The 19873-nt window shown below is 41.1% G+C and overlaps 1 pseudogene; it reads right to left on the reverse strand.

The window, feature by feature from the left end:
• Positions 1 to 1079: 1079 nt before the first annotated feature.
• LOC134738960 (zinc finger protein 717-like) overlaps positions 1080 to 19873 on the reverse strand; it is a 47058-nt pseudogene continuing 28264 nt past the window's right edge.

Consider the following 19873-nt stretch of genomic DNA (forward strand, 5'->3'; position numbering starts at 1 on the left):
TCAAGCAATTCTCATGTCCCAGCCTCCCGAGTAGCTGGGACTACAGGCGTGTGCCACCACGTCCAACTAATTTTTTGTATTTTTAGTAGAGATGGGGTTTCACCGTGTTAGCAAGGAGGGTCTACATCTTCTGACCTCATGATCCACCTGCCTCAGCCTCCCAAAGTATTGGGATTAGAGGCTTAAGCCAAGGCACCCAGCCAATTACATACTTAATATATACAAGGCTATGTATGCTTACATATAAGTGAAACAAATGGCAACAATAACACAACAGATGGGAATATGAGAGAAACTGGTATTACATTTCTATTAGAAGACAGTTGAAGTAACTGAACTGGTATACTGTTATTTGAAGGTGGACTTGGATTTGTTGCAAGTCTATACTGCAAACTCCAGGGCAACTAGTAAAAACCAAACTATAAAAATGTTAAAAAGAGAAAACAGGCCAGGTATAGTGGCTCATGCCAAGGTAGAAAGATGGCTTGAGTCCAGGAGTTAGAGACTATCCTGAGCAACACAGTGAGACCCTATCCCTACAGAAAAGAAAAGGCCAGGTATGGTGGTGCATACTCGTAGTACTAGCTAATTGCATACTTGTAGTCCTAGCTAATAGCATACTTGTAGTCCTAGCTAATTGCATACTTGTAGTCCTAGCTAATTGCATACTTGTAGCCCTAGCTAATTGCATACTTGTAGTCCTAGCTAATTGCATACCTGTAGTCCTAGCTAATTGCATACTTGTAGTCCTAGCTAACTGGGAGACTGAGGTGGAAGGATCACTTGAACCCACGAGGTTGAGGCTGCAGGGAGCCATGATCACACCACTGCACTCCAGCCTGGGTGAGTGTCTCAATAAAAAAAAAAAAAAGCAAGAGAGGAAACAAAAATCATAAAATCATCAACTCCATAAAAGGCAGAAAAAGAGTGGAGGACAAAGCAAGAACAAAGAACAATAGGAGTGAATGGAAAATGATATGGCAAAATTAATCCAACTGTACAATCACTTTGAATGTCAATGGTCTAAATGTACCAATGAAAAGACAAATTGTTAGAGCCCATCAAAATAGAGGCACATCTCACTTTATCGAGCTTCACTTTATTTTGCTTGGCAACATCACCTTTTTAACAAATTAAAGATTTGTGGCCACGAAGTGCTCAACAAGTCTGACCAGCACCATTTTTCCAACACCATGTGCTCACTTCACATCTGTGTCACATCTTTTGGCAATCCCCACAATCTTTCAAAGATTTTAGTTATCACATCTGTTATGATGATCTGTGATCAGTGATTTCTGATGTTACTATTGGAATTGTCTCAGGGTGCTGGAACTCTATGGAAGACAACAAACATGATGGAAAAATGTGTTTGACTGCTTCATTGACTAGTCATTTCCCTGTCTCTATTTCTCTCTTCCAGCCCCCCATTCCCCAAGATACAACAATGAAATTAGGCCACTTCACTCTGCAGTGGCCACCATGTGTTCAAGTGAAAAGAAGTGTGCACGTCTGTCACTTCAAATCAAAAGGCAGAAATCATCAAGCTTAGTGAAGAAGGCATGTTGGAAGCTAAGACAGACCAAAGCTAAGCTTCCTGCATCAGCTACCCAAGTTGTGAATGCAAAGAAAAAGTTCTTGAAGGAAGTTATAGGTGCTACTCCAGTGAACACATGAATGATTTTTAAAAACAAAACAGATTTTTACTGATACAGAGAAAGTCTGAGTGGTCTGCACAGAAGATCAAATCAGCCCCAACATTCCCTTGAGACAAAGCCTAATCCTGAGAAAGGCCCTAACTCTCTTCAATTCTATGGAGAAGAGAAGTGAGGAAGTTGCGGAAGAAATGTTTGAAGCTGGCAGAGGTTGGTACATGAGCTTCTAGGAAAACAGCCATATCTGTGACATTAAAGTGTGAAGTGTGCTGTAACAATGGGAACAAGAAAGCCTGCATGATAGCACATCTGTTACAGCATGGTTAAGACCTTCTTGTTGGTAGGCCAGGAAGTAATGGTCACCATTTGTGTCCATATTCTCCTAGACTGAGCATGGAGAAATCTATAATAGTAGCCGGAGAGGTGTAGGTTGTGTGTTCAAGGGAAAAAAGAGTCATTTTGAGGGAACACATAGCCTGCCTCAGCTACGTCAGATTTCTCTCCTATATGGGTTTGTTGATTCCTGCTGAGGTGTGACTTCTGACAAAAGGTTTTCCCACATTCCTTACATTCATAAGGTTTTTCTCCTGTGTGTGTTCTCTGATGTATATTGAGGCCTGACTTCTGGGAGAAAGTTTTCCTACATTCATTACATCTAAAGGGTTTTTCCCCTGTGTGAGTTCTGTGATGTACAAAGAGTTTTGACTTCTGGGAGAAGGTTTTCCTACATTCTTTACACTGAAATGGCTTCTCACCTGTGTGAGTTATCTGATGTATGGTGAGAACTGTCTTATCGTAAAAAGTTTTCCTACATTCATCACATTCATAGGGTTTCTCTCCTGAGTGAGTTCCCTGATGCGTATTGAGGTTTGACTTGTGACAAAAGGTTTTCCCACACTCATTACATTCGTAAGGTTTTTCTCCAGTATGGGTTCTATGATGTACAGTGAGGACTGACTTCTGACTGAAAGTTTTTCCACATTCACTACATTCATAGGGTTTCTCCCCCATGTGAATACCTTGATGCTTCCGAAGATTTGCCTTCTGATGAAAGGATTTTCCACATTCATTACATTCATAGGGCTTTTCCCCGGTGTGAGTTCTCTGATGTATAATAAGGTATGATTTCTGACAAAAAGTTTTTCCACATTCATTACATAAGTAAGGTTTCTCCCCTGTGTGAGTTCCCTGATGGGTGCTGAGATTTGATTTCTGATGAAAGGTTTTTCCACATTCATTACATTCATAGGGTCTTTCCCCTGTGTTCGTTCTCTTGTGTATCCCAAGGTTTAACTTATTGATAAAGGTTTTCTCACATTCATTACATTCATAGGGTTTTTTGCCAGCATGAGTTCTCTGATGTATAGTTAGGAATGACTTACAGTAAAAGGATTTTCCACATTCATTACATTTATAGGGTTTTTCCCCTGTGTGAGTTCTGTGATGTACTGTAAGGTATGACTTGTGGCTATATGTTTTTCCACATTCGTTACATGCATATGGTTTTTCCCCAGTGTGAGTTCTCTGATGGACAGTGAGGAATGATTTACGGTGAAACGTTTTCCCACATTCATTGCATTCATAGGGTTTTTCCCCTGTGTGAGTCCTTTGATGGACAGTGAGGAATGACTTACGGTGAAAGGTTTTCCCACATTCATTGCATTCATAGGGTTTTTCCCCTGTGTGAGTTCTCTGATGTATCCTGAGGTTCGACTTATTGATAAAGGGTTTTCCACACTCATTACATTCATAGGGTTTTTCCCCTGTGTGTGTTCTCTGATGGACAGTAAGCCTTGACTTATGGCTAAATGCTTTTTCACAATGATCACATGCATAGGGCTTTTCCCCGGTGTGAGTTCTATGATGTATTGTGAGGTATGACTTCTGGCTAAAGGTTTTTCCACATTCACTACACTGATAGGGCTTTTCCCCTGAGTGAGTTCTGTGATGTAAAGTGAGAAGTGACTTACGGTGAAAAGTTTTTCCACATTCAATACATTTGTAGGGTTTATCCCCTGTGTGAGTTCTCTGATGTAAAGTGAGGAATGACTTACGGCGAAAGGTTTTCCCACATTCATTGCATCCATAGGGCTTTTCTCCTGTGTGAATTCTCTGATGGATAGTGAGGCTGGACTTATAGCTGAACAATTTTTCACACCAGTTACAGGCATAAGGTTTTTCCTCAGTAGGCATCTTGTGCTGTATCATAAGGTCTGATTTGCTAATGGAGAGTTTCTCACATTCAACACATTCATAGGGTTTCTCTCCTGCATGTGTTCGCTGATGTTTAGTGATGTCAGACTTTCTACAGCAAGTTGGCTGACCTACCTGAGTTATCCCTTGGACGATAACAGCTGAATTATTACAGGCTTTCTTATATTCATTATATTTATCAAAGCTCTGTCCTGTATGAACCCTCTTACGTATAAAGAACATTGCCTCCGTGTTGAAGGTTTTCCCTTGTTCATTACATTGAAAAGGCTGCAGCAGAGTTTGAATCTTGTGATGCTGAGTAAGATGTTCATGATGTCTGTGGGATCTCCTAGTTATATCAGGGACATGAGGTTTCTCTCCAGACTGTGTCTCACCAGGCTTAATAGGGAAAATCATGTTCTGGCAAACATTAAACTGCCCAGGCTTCATTCCTGAACTGTTTCCATTATTTATAATCAGATTTAAAACATGGTTTGAGTTCAAATTAAATGTTTTTCCTAATTCAACTCTCTCCTGAATTGATGTGTTGCTGTTGATGATTACAATTTGCCAGAAAAATCTATCATGACTTTCATGGCTCCTTTCAATAAGGTCATCAAGGATCTGGACAGCTGAAATGAGAAAAAGGTATCCATGAACCACACATGAGCATGTCTTACAGAATGCTTGTGTAAAGGTAAAAAAAACTGCTTCCTATCCCAGTGGAGTAAGATTTGATAAAAATAAATAATGGGTATTGGTTTTATACCCATATGTTTCCTGTTCCTACTAACATAATGTAATAAATCAGTATATTTTCTAATGTTCAATTGAGTTTTTCTTTGCATTTGAAGTTTTCCTGTTCTTTTTTATTTCACAAAGAATTATTTGGTAATAATATGCATCTACTTCCTACTCATAGGTTTTAATAAGTGCTCATTATCTGTCATTTGTTTTCTCTCTTTTTTCCTATTTATTCATATAATAGTGGCTGTTTTAATAGCTGCTATTTTTTCATTATTCTTCTTTGAAGATAGCCAGTTTTCCCTGGGTCAGCAACTGGCAGGTACAGGAGATGGCCATTTTTCTGTCTCCTAAGCATGGAAGTAGCTTGTGGACAGGATTTTGCCTATATTTAACCTTTCACTCTTCCCTGAGAATGGTTAAATGTGTCTGGAGGTTTTCCAAGCAGAAAATCTCTTATTCCCCATGTTAAACAAAAACAGATCCTGGCAAATTCCTACTTAAACATGACAACCCCTGCTTCCCAGAACCATAATAGGCACAGAAGCTCCAGTCAAAAAACCACACTGGTGATCTGAAGGATTGGTTCTGCAACTCAGGCTGTGCCCGTCATCTTTGAAAAGTGTATTTCTGGTTCCTTCTGAGATCAACAGCCCTGCCCCTCTCCACTCACACACCCCTGCTTGGTAATTCACCATTTTTGAAGGGTTTTATTTTGTGTTTTGGAGTTTCAGATGTCACACAGTTTCATTTAAAAATGAAGTTTCCTGTACATTTCTCATCTTCAAATGGTAACTACAAACTCCACTCTCAAACAGAAATCTGAGCCCTTCAACAGGAAATAATTGGTTTCTTTGGACTTGAGACCCAGAATCTTCTGGTTCTCCTCCCAGGTCCAGCACCACCCCTATCCAGGCCCCTATGATGGGTCCCCCTCAGCTTCATAATTTCTTTCTGAGACAGGATCTTACTCTGTTACCCAGGCTGGAGTGCAGTGTTGCTATCATAGCTCACTGAAGCTTCAAACTCCTGAGCTCAAGCAATCCTTCCACCTCAGCCTCCCAAGTATAAAACCTGGGATTACAAGCCCATGTCACCATACTCAGCTACTATTTTTTTTTTTGTAGGTGGGGGTCTACAAGGATCATTTAAGGCCAGAAGTTCGAGACCAGCCTGGGCAATAGAACAAGACCTCATCTCCACAAACAATAAAAAATTAGCCGGGTGTGGTGGCACACACCTGTAGTCCTAGCTACTTGGGAGGCTAGGGTGTGAGGAACACTTGAGCCCAGGAGTTCATCATTACAGTGAACTATAATCATGCCACTGCACTTCAGTCTGAGAAACAGAGTGAGAACTATCTGTTTAATAACAAATAAAACAAGAATAAAGCTACAGCTTAAAATGAAACACTATTTTCATCATCATTGTTATAATGACTGATTCTTAAAAATCGCTTAAGATACATTCAACAGATAAATAAATGCATGAATGTCCAAAAAAATTTTTTAAGATACATCAGAATAGAGGAAAAGAGGGAAATAGAGAAAACAAATAGCAAAGAAAAAGGCCTGAGGAGAGGATGGCAGGGATTGGATTTGGGGTAAATAGAAGATACTCAGAAAAATAAGAGACTGGGATATATGCATGAGAGTTACCCCTGGGGACTATATAATGCACATTTAATGCAGACCAACAGTCTTCAGGTCAAAGATCTAGGGAAAAAAGTGGTGAAAACAAGATAACACTACAAAAATCTGCTGGGCATTAGTCCTCCAGGCCTCCCTGCCCAATATTCACCAACTGACTTGAAAGTCTCAGGTTTGGGGCTTCTTCTACTATCCATGGCTCTGCTCCTTGCTCTAGCTTGAAGATCCTCTCAGGTTTGGGAATGCAATGCCCTGATAACGAGAAACAGTGGAAGACTTTGTCAAACCACTAAGTCAAATCCTTTTCAGAATGACAACAGCTGGGCTTCAGGGACTGCGCAATGAAGGAGCCAATTTGAACACTTCATTACAGAGTAGTGACACATTTTTCATCAACTGGAATCTTACAAGTAAATATTATTATACCTTAAAAGGGTTCCTATATTTACCAACAACAAAACACATTCCTGGGAGTTACTGGGAAGTTTTACTCACCCAATGATACCAGGCTGCTGTAGGTCTCCAGCATCACGTCCCTGTAGAGGGTCCTCTGAACGTCATCCAGGTCCTGCCACTCCTCCCAGGTGAAGTGCACAGCCACATCTTCAAAGGACACCAACCCCTGTAATGGCACATTTTTCCTCAAGTCAAAGCATCAGCCCAGGGTCAAAAGAACATGAATCTGGGAATTCACTCTCTTGTGTGTCCATGTGTCTTATATGTATTTTACATAAGATGTAGTTTGTTTTGTACTGTTTATGGTGAGAGAAGGAGTAATCACAGTAGAAATATGCTTCCACTGTAATAACTTATGAATTAATAAAATTGTATTACAAAGTTCACCTTATAGATCTAGAACCATCCTTATTGCTGGGGATAAAAGTATAAACAAAATGCAAAACCCTCTCACTACAAAAATAATAAAAAAAAAGGCATCATGCTGCATGCCTGTAGTCCTGGCTACTCTGGAAACTGAGGCTGAAGGATTGCTTAAGCACAAGAGTTTGACAGTGCAGTGAGTTATGATCACACCACTGAACTCCAGCCTGGCCAACAGAGAGCCTATCTCTCAAAAAAAAAAAAAAAAAAGAGGAATAAAATTCTACTCCTCAAAGGAGCTCATGATCTGGTTATGAATATATAAGTATAAACACATACTGGGAATGATGTTTAGGTGAACTCATTGAGACACAAGTTCAATGCAGACTAAAATAAGAGAGAAGAAGAAAATAAGTTTTATTTTGCATCATGAGGTTCCACTTTACTGAAAAATCAGGTGTTTGGCTCTTCCACACGAACCATGAATCCTCATGACTATGGGAAAGTATCAGAAGTCTACTCACAAAGGCAAAGAGAACACACACCACTTTAATGGAACTCTGGACAGCACCATGCCTAGACGAATGATCCTGGGCAGTGATGAAAGCTAAAGGCAATATTTAAGGAATTGATTATGCAGTGATTCTGCATTTAAATATTTGACCTAATTTCAAAAATTCTTATGCACCTATCATTTTTACATTACATTACTTCCTCAGTATCCATGAGGACTGATTCCAAGATACTCCCAGATACCAAAATCCACAGATTAGATAACTCTCTTATATAAACTAGTCTCATATTTGCATAAAACTTATGTACATCCTCCTATATACAGTCATGAGCTGCATAATAACATTTCAGTCAATGATGAAACATGTATATCACAATAGTCCCATAAGATGATGATGAAACGTACACAGAAACCTGATATTGGCATTGCAGATGAAGTGCAGAAAACTATATTCAATAACGGCTCTGAGCCATCTGGTTACTTATATACCAAAAACATATAAATAAAAATATACATATCATGTAGGTTTTTGTAACACTATGAAGTTCACAAAACAATGAAATTACCTAAAGATGCATTTCTCAGAAAGTAATCCCATTAATAAGCCATGCATGACTGAACTTTAACTCTTTAGATTACATATAATACTGAAGACAATGTAATGCTACATAAATGGCTCTTATACTGTACTGTTTAGGAAATAATGACAAGAAAAATTTCTGTAGATGCTCTGCACAGAGACAACCATCTATTTTTGTGGGAATATTTTCAATCTGAAGTTGGCTGAATCCACAGATGCAAAACCCATGGATACAAAAGGGTAAGTATAATTAAAAGCATATACACTAGCATTTCAAAATTTCCTTTCTATGGGACAAAAAATTGCTGTATCCACCCAGGGTGAACATAGTCACTTCACAAACAGGTGTAAATAAGGAGGTCCAGTAAGGACAGAAAAGTTACATGACCATATTGGCATTTTAAGAGCCATCCCTGAGAAAGAGAATGGGAAAGGGCTTAAGGGAAAGCCAGAAGGGAGTAAACAGGAAGACAGATGTGACCACCTACATCAGGACATGGAGTGTAAGAATACACAATAGGGAAGCAGTTCTTAAAAGGAAAAAAATGTAGAAACAGGATTTGGTACCAATTTGCTGTGCAGTGGGTAAAAAGGGGAGTTTTGTTTCCAAGTTATCTGCCATGATCCAGCTAGTTTGGTACTGGTGTTGTGAAGTGAAGTTTGCAAAAAATAAAAGAATATGATAACCAGAAGTGACACAGACTTGACATATCATGTGTGAAACATCTGAGGTTCCATATGTAGGAATGTCCAACTGGCAATTGGGAATATGGCTCCAGTGGTTCAGAAGAGAGATCAAAACTAAAGATAAAGATTTGGAAACTACCAGCATTTCAATGGTACCTGAATCCATCAGAACAAATGAAAATAAGAGAATGAAAGAATAAAAGAAACAACTACAGAATCAACAGAAACACTAACATTTACACAAGAAAAGAAATAGACTGTGAAGACCAAGAAGGAACTTTCTGAGTTTATTCCACGAATAAAGAAAAATTCAATATTCGGAAGTCTACTAATATAATTCATCACGACCATAGTCCTGTGGAAAAAAATCCTTTAACTGTGCATATACGCATTGAGAAAACAGTTTTAGAAACACATTCCAGGTTCCTATTTCTGCATGTAAGAAGCTTGGAAGTAATCAATAATTACTTTACAATAATTTTTAATAACAATCTTCACAACAAATTAATATGACACAACCTTAACAACAAATAAAAAGCCGAACAGACTAAAAAATCAACAATTCTTTCTAGATTTGAAACTCAGGGGAGGACACAGGGCAAACCACTGCCCCCAGGATTGCAGAGACAGAGAAGTGAATATAGGACTTTATGGCTTACAGGAAAACGGACTCACTACTGAAACCAACTTTGGAATCAGTGCTGGAGTAGAAAAACTCAAACTGTAACTGGTGAATGGCTGGAGGATCCGCGTGGACAACTCTAAGTGGTAAAAACTACAAAGAGATAGAGTTATTGTGAGTGAGGGGCACAATACTGTAAAATTGTCTCATGGAGCTTCACCAGGCTCCTGTGACAAATACCTGAAAAAACTCCCCTCCTGCTTCAACCTTTTGGAAGGAAAAAGGAAAACCATTTTGAAATATGCCAGAGCACCCCATCTTAACAAGGCTTGTCCACAGGAGAAACTACTTAACTTCAGCCTAATCTGCTCTAGTATAATCAGAGACTAAATAACGGAGGGAAAGGGAAATATCCCCTTCCACTGCAGCCCATTCTAATCATGTTCCACCTAAGGTGGAAAATTAATTAAACGGAGGAACACTTCTGAGGTTCACAGTATAGACCCAATCATAGCATTCCAGAACACGGCTGCTGGGGTCTGTGTGTTTGTCCCTCACATACGATACCAAAACGCTGCTCCTGAGGTCTGAATGTTTCTCCCTCACATAGGATTCCAGAACACTGCTACGAGGGTCTGAATGTTTGTCCCTCACATAGGATTCCAGAACATTGATGCTGGGGTCTGAATGTTTGCCCTTAACCTAGGATTCCAGAACACTGCTGCTGGGGTCTGAATGTTTGTCCCTCACATAGGATTCCAGAACACTGCTGCTGGGGTCTGAATGTCTGTCCCTCACATAGAATTCCAGAACACTGCTACGAGGGTCAGAATGTTTGACCCTCACATAGGATTCCAGAACACTGCTGCTGGGGAGTGAATGTTTGTACCTCACATAGGAGTCCAGATCACTGCTACGAGGTTCTGCATATTTGTCCGTTACATAGGATTCCAGAAGACTGCTGCCATGGTCTGAATGTCCCTCACATAGGATTCCAGAACACTGCTGCTGGGGTCTAAATGTTTGTACCTCACATAGGATTCCAGAACACTGCTGCTGGGTTCTGAATGTCTGTCCCTCACATAGAACTCCAGAACGCTGCTGCAAGGGTCTAAAGGTTTCTCCCTCACATAGGATTCCAGAGCACTGCTGCGAGGGTCTAAATGTCTGTCCCTCACATAGGATTCCAGAACACTGCTACGAGGTTCTGAATGTTTGTCTGTTACATAGAATTCCAGAACACTGCTGCTGTGGTCTGAATGTTAGTCCTTCACATAGGATTCCAGAACACTCCTGCTGTGGTCTGAATGTCTGTTACATATGATTCCAGAACACTGCTGCCATGGTCTGAATATCTGTCCCTCACATAAGATTCCAGAACACTCTTGCTGTGGTCTGTTTGTCCCTCACATAGGATTCCAGAACACTGCTGCCGTGGTCTGAATGTTTGTCCCTCACATAAGATTCCAGAACACTGCTGCTGCGGTCTGAATGTCTGTCCCTCACATAAGATTCCAGAACACTGCTCCTGGGGTCTGAGTGTTTGTCCTTCAAATAGGATTGCAAAACACTAATGCAATGATCTGAATGATTGTCCCTCACATAGGATTCCAGAACACTGCTGCTGGGGTCTGAATGTTTGTCCCTCACATAGCATTCCAGAACACTGCTGCTAGATTATGAATGTTTTTCCCTCACTTAGAATTCCAGAACACTAATGCAATGATCTGAATGATGGTGCCTCACGTAGGATTCCAGAACACTGCTGCTGGGGTCTGAATGTTTCTCCCTCACATAGGATTCCAGAACACTCCTGCTGTAGTCTGAATGTTTGTCCCTCACATAAGATTCCAGAACACTGCTACGAGGGTCTGAATGTTTGTCCATCACATAGGATTCCAGAACACAGCTGCTGTGGTCTGAAAGTTTTTCCCTCACATACGATTCCAGAACACTGATTCCAGGGTTTGAATGTTTGTACCTCACATAGGATTCCAAAACACTGCTGCTGGGGTCTGAGTGTCTGTCCCACACATAGTATTCCAGAACACTGCTGGGACGGTCTGAATGTTTGTCCATCACATAGGATCCCACAACACTGCTGCTGGCGTCTGAATGTTTGTCCCTCACATAGGATTCCAGAACACGGCCGCTGTAGTCCGGTTTTTTTTTTTCTGTCTTTTTAAAATTACTTTATTAATATTTATTTTTAATTGACATATGATATTGCAAGTTTTTGTAATGTAAAACGTGAGGGACAAACATTCAGACCAATGCAGTAGCGTTCTGGAATCCTATGTGAGGGACAAACATTGAGACTCTCACAGTAGTGTTCTGGAATCCTAACTGAGGGACAAACATTCAGAACCCAGCAGCAGTGTTCTGGAATCCTATGTGAGGGACAAAGTAAGCATACATTGTGAAAAGGTCAAATCTAGCTAATTAACAAATACATCAACTCACATAGTTATCATTTTTCTGGTGAATACACATAACATTAACTTTCTATTTCTCAAGAATGCAATATGTCATCATCAATTACAATCACCTTGCTCTACATCTCCTGAAATTTATTCCTTCTAACTAACTCTAAGTATGTATCCTCTGATTAACATCACCGCAACTCCCCTTTACCCCTAGCTTTGATACCCACCATTGTACTTTGTAATTCTATGAGATCAACTTTTTTACATACCAGTAGGAGTCATGTCATGATATATTTGTCTTTCTGTGCCTGGCTTATTTCACTTAACATGTTGTCCTCCAGGTTCATCCATGTTGTTCAAAAATGACAGCGTTTTCTTTTTTTTACTGCCAAATAATATACCAGGTTTTCTTTTTTTAATATATTTTCCGTATTGAATTTATATATATATATATTTATTATACTTTAAGTTCTAGGATATATGTGCAAAACGTGCAGGGTTCTTAACATATGTATACATGTGCCATGTTGGTGTGCTGCACCCAGCAACTCGTCATTTACATTAGGTATATCTCCTAATGCTATCCCTCCCCCCTCCCCTCACCCCACAACAGGCCCTGGTGTGTGATGTTCCCCTTTCTGTGTCCATGTGTTCTCATTGTTCAATTCCCACCTATGAGTGAGAACATGCGGTGTTTGGTTTTTTGTCCTTGTGATAGTTTGCTGAGAATGATGGTTTCTAGCTGCATCCATGTCCCTACAAAGGACATGAACTCATCATTTTTTAAGGCTGCATAGTATTCCATGGTGTATATGTGCCACATTCTCTTAATCCAGTCTATCATTGTTGGACATTTGGACATTTCAGTTGGTTCCAAGTCTTTGCTATTGTGAGTAGCACTGCAATAAACATACGTGTGCATGTGTCTTTATAGTAGCATGATTTATATACCATTGGGAATAATTCCAGTAATGGGATGGCTGGGTCAAATGGTATTTCTAGCTCTAGATTCCTGAGGAATCACCACACTGTCTTCCACAATGGTTGAACTACTTTACAATCCCACTAACAGTGTAAAAGTGTTCCTATTTTTCCACATCCTCTCCAGCACCTGTTGTTTCCTGACTTTTTAATCATAGCCATTCTAACTAGTGTGAGATGATATCTCATTGTGATTTTGATTTGCATTTCTCTGGCCAGTGATGATGACCATTTTTTCATGTGTCTGTTGGCTGCATAAATGTCTTCTTTTGAGAAGTGTCTGTTCATATCCTTTGCCCACTTGTTGATGGGGTTTTTTCTTGTAAATTTGTTTGAGTTCTTTGTAGATTCTGGATATTAGCCTTTTGTCAGATGAGTAGGTTGCAAAAATTTTCTCCCATTCTGTAGGTTGCCTGTTCAATCTGATGTCTTTTGCTGTGCAGAAGGTCTTTAGTTTAATCAGATCTGATTTGACAATTTTGGCTTTTGTTGCCATTGCTTTTGGTGTTTTAGACATGAAGTCCTTGCCCATGCCTATGTCCTGAATGGTATTGCCTAGGTTTTCTTCTAGGGTTTTTATGGTTTTAGGTCTAACATTTAAGTCTTTAATACATCTTGAATTAATTTTTGTGTAAGGTGTAAGGAAGGGATCTGCTTTCAGCTTTCTACATATGGCTAGCCAGTTTTCCCAGCACCATTTGTTAAATAGGGAATCCTTTCCCCATTTCTTTTGTCAGGTTTGTCAAAGATCAGATAGTTGTAGATGTGTGGTATTATTTCTGAGGGTTCTGTTCTGTTCTATTGGTCTATATCTCTGTTTTGGTACCAGTACCATGCTGTTTTGGTTACTGTAGCCTTGTAGTATAGTTTGAAGTCAGGTTGTGTGATGCCTCCAGCTTTGTTCTTTTGGCTTAGGACTGACTTGGCGATGCGGGCTCTTTTTTGGTTCCATATGAACTTTAAAGCAGTTTTTTCCAATTCTGCGAAGAAAATCCTTGGTAGCTTGATGGAGATGGCATTAAATCTATAAATTACCTTGGGCAGTATGGTCATTTTCATGATATTGATTCTTCCTATCCATGAGCATGGAGCATGGAATGTTCTTCCATTTGTTTGTGTCCTCTTTTATTTTGTTGAGCAGTGGTTTCTAGTTCTCCTTGAAGAGCTCCTTCACATCCCTTGTAAGTTGGATTCCTAGGTAATTTATTCTCCTTGAAGCAATTGTGAATGGGAGTTCACTCATGATTTGACTCTCTGTTTGCCTGTTATTGGTGTATAAGAATGCTTGTGATTTTTGCACATTGATTTTGTATCCTGAGACTTTGCTGAAGTTGCTTATCAGCTTAAGGAGATTTTGGGCTGAAATGATGGGGTTTTCTAGATATACAAACATGTCATCTGCAAACAGGGACAATTTGACTTCCAAGAAATAACTAAGATCAGAGCAGAACTGAAGGAAATAGAGACACAAAACACCCTTCAAAAAATCAATGAATCCAGGGGCTGGTTTTTTGAAAATATCAACAAAATTGATAGACCACTAGCAAGACTGATAAGAAAAGAGAGAAGAATCAAATAGATGCAATAAAAAATGATAAAGGGGATAGCACCCCCGATCCCACAGAAATACAAACTACCATCAGAGAATACTGTAAACACCTCTATGCAAATAAACTAGAAAATCTAGAAGAAATGGATAAATCCTCGACACATAAACCTTCCCAAAACTAAACCAGGAAGAAGTTGAATCTCTTAATAGACCAATAACAGGCTCTGAAATTCAGGCAATAATAGCTTACCAACCAAAAAGAGTCCAGGACCAGATGGATTCACAGCCGAATTCTACCAGAGTTACAAGGAGGAACTGGTACCATTCCTTCTGAAACTATTCCAATCAATAGAAAAAGAGGGAATCTTCCCTAACTCATTTTATGAGGCCAGCAGCATCATCCTGATAGCAAAGCCTGGACGAGACATAACAAAAAAGAGAATTTTAGACCAATATCCCTGATAAACATCGATGCAAAAATCCTCAATAAAATACTTGCAAACCCAATCCAGCAGCACATCAAAAAGCTTATCGACCATGATCAGGATGGCTTCATCCCTGGGATGCAAGGCTGGTTCAACGTATGCAAATCAATAAATGTAATCCAGCATATAAACAGAATAAAAGACAAAAACCGCATGATTATCTCAATACACACAGAAAAGGCCTTGGACAAAATTCAACAGCCCCTCATACTAAAAAACTCTCAATGAATTAGGTATTGATGAGACTTACCTATAAATAATAAGAGCTATTCATAACAAACGCATAGCCAATATCATACTGAATGGGCAAAAACTGGAAGGATTCCCTTTGAAAACGGGCACAAGACAGGGATGCCCTCTCTCATCACTCCTATTCAACATAGTGTTGGAAGTTCTGGCCAGGGCTATGAGGCAAGAGAAAGAAATAAAGTGGATTCAATTAGGAAAAGAGGAGGTCAAATTGTCCCTCTTTGCAGGGGTCTGTTTGCCCTCACATAAGACATAAGATTCCAAAACACTACTGCTGTGGTCTGAGTGTTTGTCCCTCACATAGGATTCCAGAACACTGCTGCTAGGGTCTGAGTGATTGTCCCTCACATAGGATTCCAAAACACTGCTACGAGGGTCTGAATGGTTTGTCCCCCATATAGGATTCCAGAACACCACAGCGAGGGTCTGAATGTTTGTCCCTCACATAGGATTAGAGAACACTTCTGCTGTGGTCTGAATGTTTGTCCCTCACATAGGATTCCAGAACACTACTGCTGGGTTCTGAATGTTTGTCCCTCACATAGGATTCCAGAACACTACTGCTGTGGTCTGAATGTTTGTTCCTCATTTAAGATTCCACAACACTGATTCTGTGGTCTAAACGTTTCTCCTTCACATAGGATTCCAGAACACTGCTGCTGGGGTCTGAAAGTTTGTCCCTCACGAAGGATTCCAGAACACTGCTACGAGGGTCTGAATGTTTGTCCCTCACATAGGCTTCCAGACCACTCTTGCTGTGGTCTGAATGTTTTTCCCTCACATAGGATTACAGAACACTGCTAATGTGGTCTGAATGTTTGACCCTCACATAGGATTCCAGAACACTTCTGCTGGGTTCTGAGTGTCTGTCCTTCCCATAGGATTCCAGAACACTGCTACGAGGGTCTGAATGTTTGTACCTCACATAGGACTCAACAACACTCCTGCTGTGGTCTGAATGTTTGTTCCTCAAAAAGGATTCCAGAACACTCCTGCTGTGGTCAGAATGTTTACTACTCACATAGGATTCCAAAATACTGCTGCTGGGTTCTGAGTATTTCCCCTGACTGAGGATTCCAGAACACTGCTACGAGGGTCTTAATGATTGTCCCTCACTAGGACCGCAGAACACTGCTGCTGGAGTCTGAATGTTGGTACCTCACATAGGATTCCAGAATAATCCTGCTGTGGTCTGAATGTTTGTCCCTCACATAGGATTCCAGAACACTGCTGTTGGGTTCTGAGGGTTTGTCCCTCACATAGGACTCCAGAACACTGCTACAAAGGTCTGAATGTTTGCCCCTCACGCAGGATGCCAGAACACTGCTGCTGGGGTCTGAATATTTGTCTCTCACATAGGATTCCAGAACACTGCTACGAGGGTCTGAATGTTTGTCCCTCAAATAGGATTCGAGAACATTCCTGCTGTGGTCTGATTGTTTGTCCCTCACAAAGGATTCCAGAACACTCCTGCTGTGGTCTCAATGTTTGTCCCTCACATAGGATTCCAGAACAATGCTGCTGGGGTCTGAATCATTGTCCCTGACATAGGATTCCAGAACACTGTTACGAGAGTCTGAATGTTTGTCCCTCAAATAGGATTCGAGAACACTCCTGCTGTGGTCTGATTGTTTGTCCCTCACAAAGGATTCCAGAACACTCCTGCTGTGGTCTGAATGTTTGTCCCTCACATAGGATTCCAGAACAATGCTGCTGGGGTCTGAATCGTTGTCCCTGACATAGGATTCCAGAACACTGTTGCGAGGCTGAATGTTTGTCCATCACATAGGAATCCAGAACACTCCTACTGTTGTCTGAAAGTTTGTTCCTCACATAGGATTCCAGAACACTGCTGCAGTGGTCTGAAAATTTCAATCTCACAAAGGATTCCAGGACACCCCTCCTGTGATCTGAATGTTTGTCCCTCACATAGGATTCCCGAACACTGCTACAAGGGTCAGAATGTTTGTCCCTCACATAGGATTCCAGAACACTGCTGCTGGGATCTGAATCTTTGTCCCTCAAACAAGATTCCAGAACACTGCTGGTGTGGTCTGAATGTTTGTTCCTCACAAAGGATTCCAGAACACTCCTGTTGTGGTCTGAATGTTTATTTCTCACATAGGACTCCAGAACAATACTGCTGGGTTCTGAGTGTTTGTCCCTCACATAGGACTCCACAAAACTGCTGCTGTGGCCTGAATGTTTGTTCCTACCATAGGATTCCAGAACAGTGCTATGAGGGTCTGAATATTTGTCCCTCACATAGGATTGCAGAACACTCCTGCTGTGGTCTGAATGTTTCTCCTTCACATAGGATTCCAGAACACTGCTGTTAGGTTCTGTGTGTCTGTCCCTCACATAGGATTCCAGAACACTGCTACAAGGTTCTCAATGTTTGTCCCTCTCATAGGATTCCAGAACACTCCTACGGTGGTCTGATTGTTTCTCCCTCACAAAGGATTCCAGAACACTCCCGCTGTGGTCTGAATGTTTGTCCATCACACAGGATTCCAGAACACTGCTGCTAAGTTCTGAGCGTCTGTTCCTCACATAGGATTCCAGAACAATGCTATGAAGGTCTGAAAGTTTGTCCCTCACATAGGATTCCAGAACACTACTGCTGGGGTTTGAATGTTTGTCCCTCATATACGATTCCAGAACACTGTTACAAGGGTCTGAATGTTTGCTCCTCACACAGGATTCCAGAACACTCCTGCTGTGGTCTGAATGTTTGTCCACACATAGGATTCCGAACAATGCTGTTGGGTTCTGAGAGATTGTCCCTCACATAGGACTCCAGAACACTGCTATGAGGGTCTGAATGTCCCTCACGTAGGATTCCAGAACACTGCTGCTGGGGTCTGAATGTCCCTCAGATAGCATTCCAGAACACTCCTGCTGTGGTCTGAATGTTTGTCCCTCACATAAGATTCCATAACACTCCTGCTATAGTCTGAATGTTTGTCCCTCACATAGGATTCCAGAACACTCATGCTATGGTCTGAATGTTTGTCCCTCACATAGCATTCCAGAACACTACTGCTGTGGACTGAATGTCCCTCACATAGGATTCCAGAACACCACTTCTGGATTCTGAGTTTTTTTCCCTCACATAGGATTCCAGAACACTCATGCTACGGTCTGAATGTTTGTCCCTCACATAACATTCCAGAACACTGCTGCTGTGGACTGAATGTCCCTCAATTAGGATTCCAGAACACTGCTTCTGGATTCTGAGTTTTTTCCCCTCACATAGGATTCCAGAACACTGCTACGAGGGTATGAATGTTTTTCCCTCACAGAGGATTCGAGAACACTGCTGCTGGGGTCTGAATGTTTGTCCCTCACATAGGATTCGAGAACACTCCTACTGTGGTCTGAATGTTTGTTCTTCACATAGGATTCCAGAACACTCCTGCTGTTGCCTGAATGTCTGACACTCACATAGGACTCCAGAACACTCCTGCTGTGGTTTGAATGTTTGTCCCTCACATAGGATTTCAGAACACTCCTGCTGTGTTCTGAATGTTTGTCCCTCACATAGGATTCCAGAACACTGCTACAAAGGCCTGAATGTTTGTCCTTCACAAGGGATTCCAGAACATTCCTGCTGTGGTCTGAATGTTTGTACCTCACATAGGACTTCAGAACACTTCTGCTGTGTTCTAAATGTTTGTCCCTCACATAGGACTCCAGAACACTCCTGCTGTAGTCTGAATGTTTGTCCCTTACATAGCGTTCAAGAACACTGCTGCTGGAATCTGAATGTTTGTCCCTCACATAGGATTCCAGAACACTCCTACTCTGGTCTGAATGTTTGTCCCTTACATAAGATTGTAGAACAGTGCTGCTGGATTCTGAGCATTTGTCCCTCACATAGGATTCCAGAACACTGCTGCTGGATTCTGAGCATTTGTCCCTCACATAGGATTTCAGAACACCGCTACAAGGGTCTGAATATTTGTCCCTCACATAGGAATCCAGAACACTGCTGCTGGGTTCTGAGTGTTTGTGCCTCACATAGGATTCCAGAAGACTGCTACAAGGGTCTGAATGTTTGTCCATCACATAAGATTCCAGAACACTGCTGCTAGGGTCTGAATGTTTGTCCCTCAGATAGCATTCCAGAACACTCCTGCTGTGGTCTGAATGTCTGTCCCTCACATAGCATTCCAGAACACTGCTGCTGTGGACTGAATGTTTGTCCCTCACATAGGATTCCAGAACACTGCTCTGGGATTCTGAGTTTTTTTCCCTCACATAGGATTCCAGAACACCGCTACAAGGGTATGAATGTTTTTCCCTCACAGAGTATTCCAGAACACTGCTGCTGGGGTCTGAATGTTTCTCCCTCACATTGGATTCCAGAACACTGTTACAAGGGTCTGAATGTTTGTCCCTCACATAGGATTCCAGAACACTCCTACTGTGGTCTGAATGTTTGTTCCTCACATAGGATTCCAGAACACTCCTGCTGTTGTCTGAATGACACTCACATAGGACTCCAGAACACCCCTGCTGTGGTTTGAATGTTTGTCCCTCACATAGGATTTCAGAACACTCCTGCTGTGTTCTGAATGTCCCTCGCATAGGATTCCAGAACACTGCTACAAGGGTCTGAATGTTTGTCCTTCACAAGGGATTCCAGAACACTCCTGCTGTGGTCTGAATGTTTGTCCCTCACATAGGATTTCAGAACACTCCTGCTGTGTTCTGAATG

The sequence above is a fragment of the Pongo pygmaeus genome, chromosome 22 (assembly GCF_028885625.2).
Source record: "Pongo pygmaeus isolate AG05252 chromosome 22, NHGRI_mPonPyg2-v2.0_pri, whole genome shotgun sequence".
NCBI classification, from domain to species: Eukaryota; Metazoa; Chordata; class Mammalia; order Primates; family Hominidae; genus Pongo; species Pongo pygmaeus.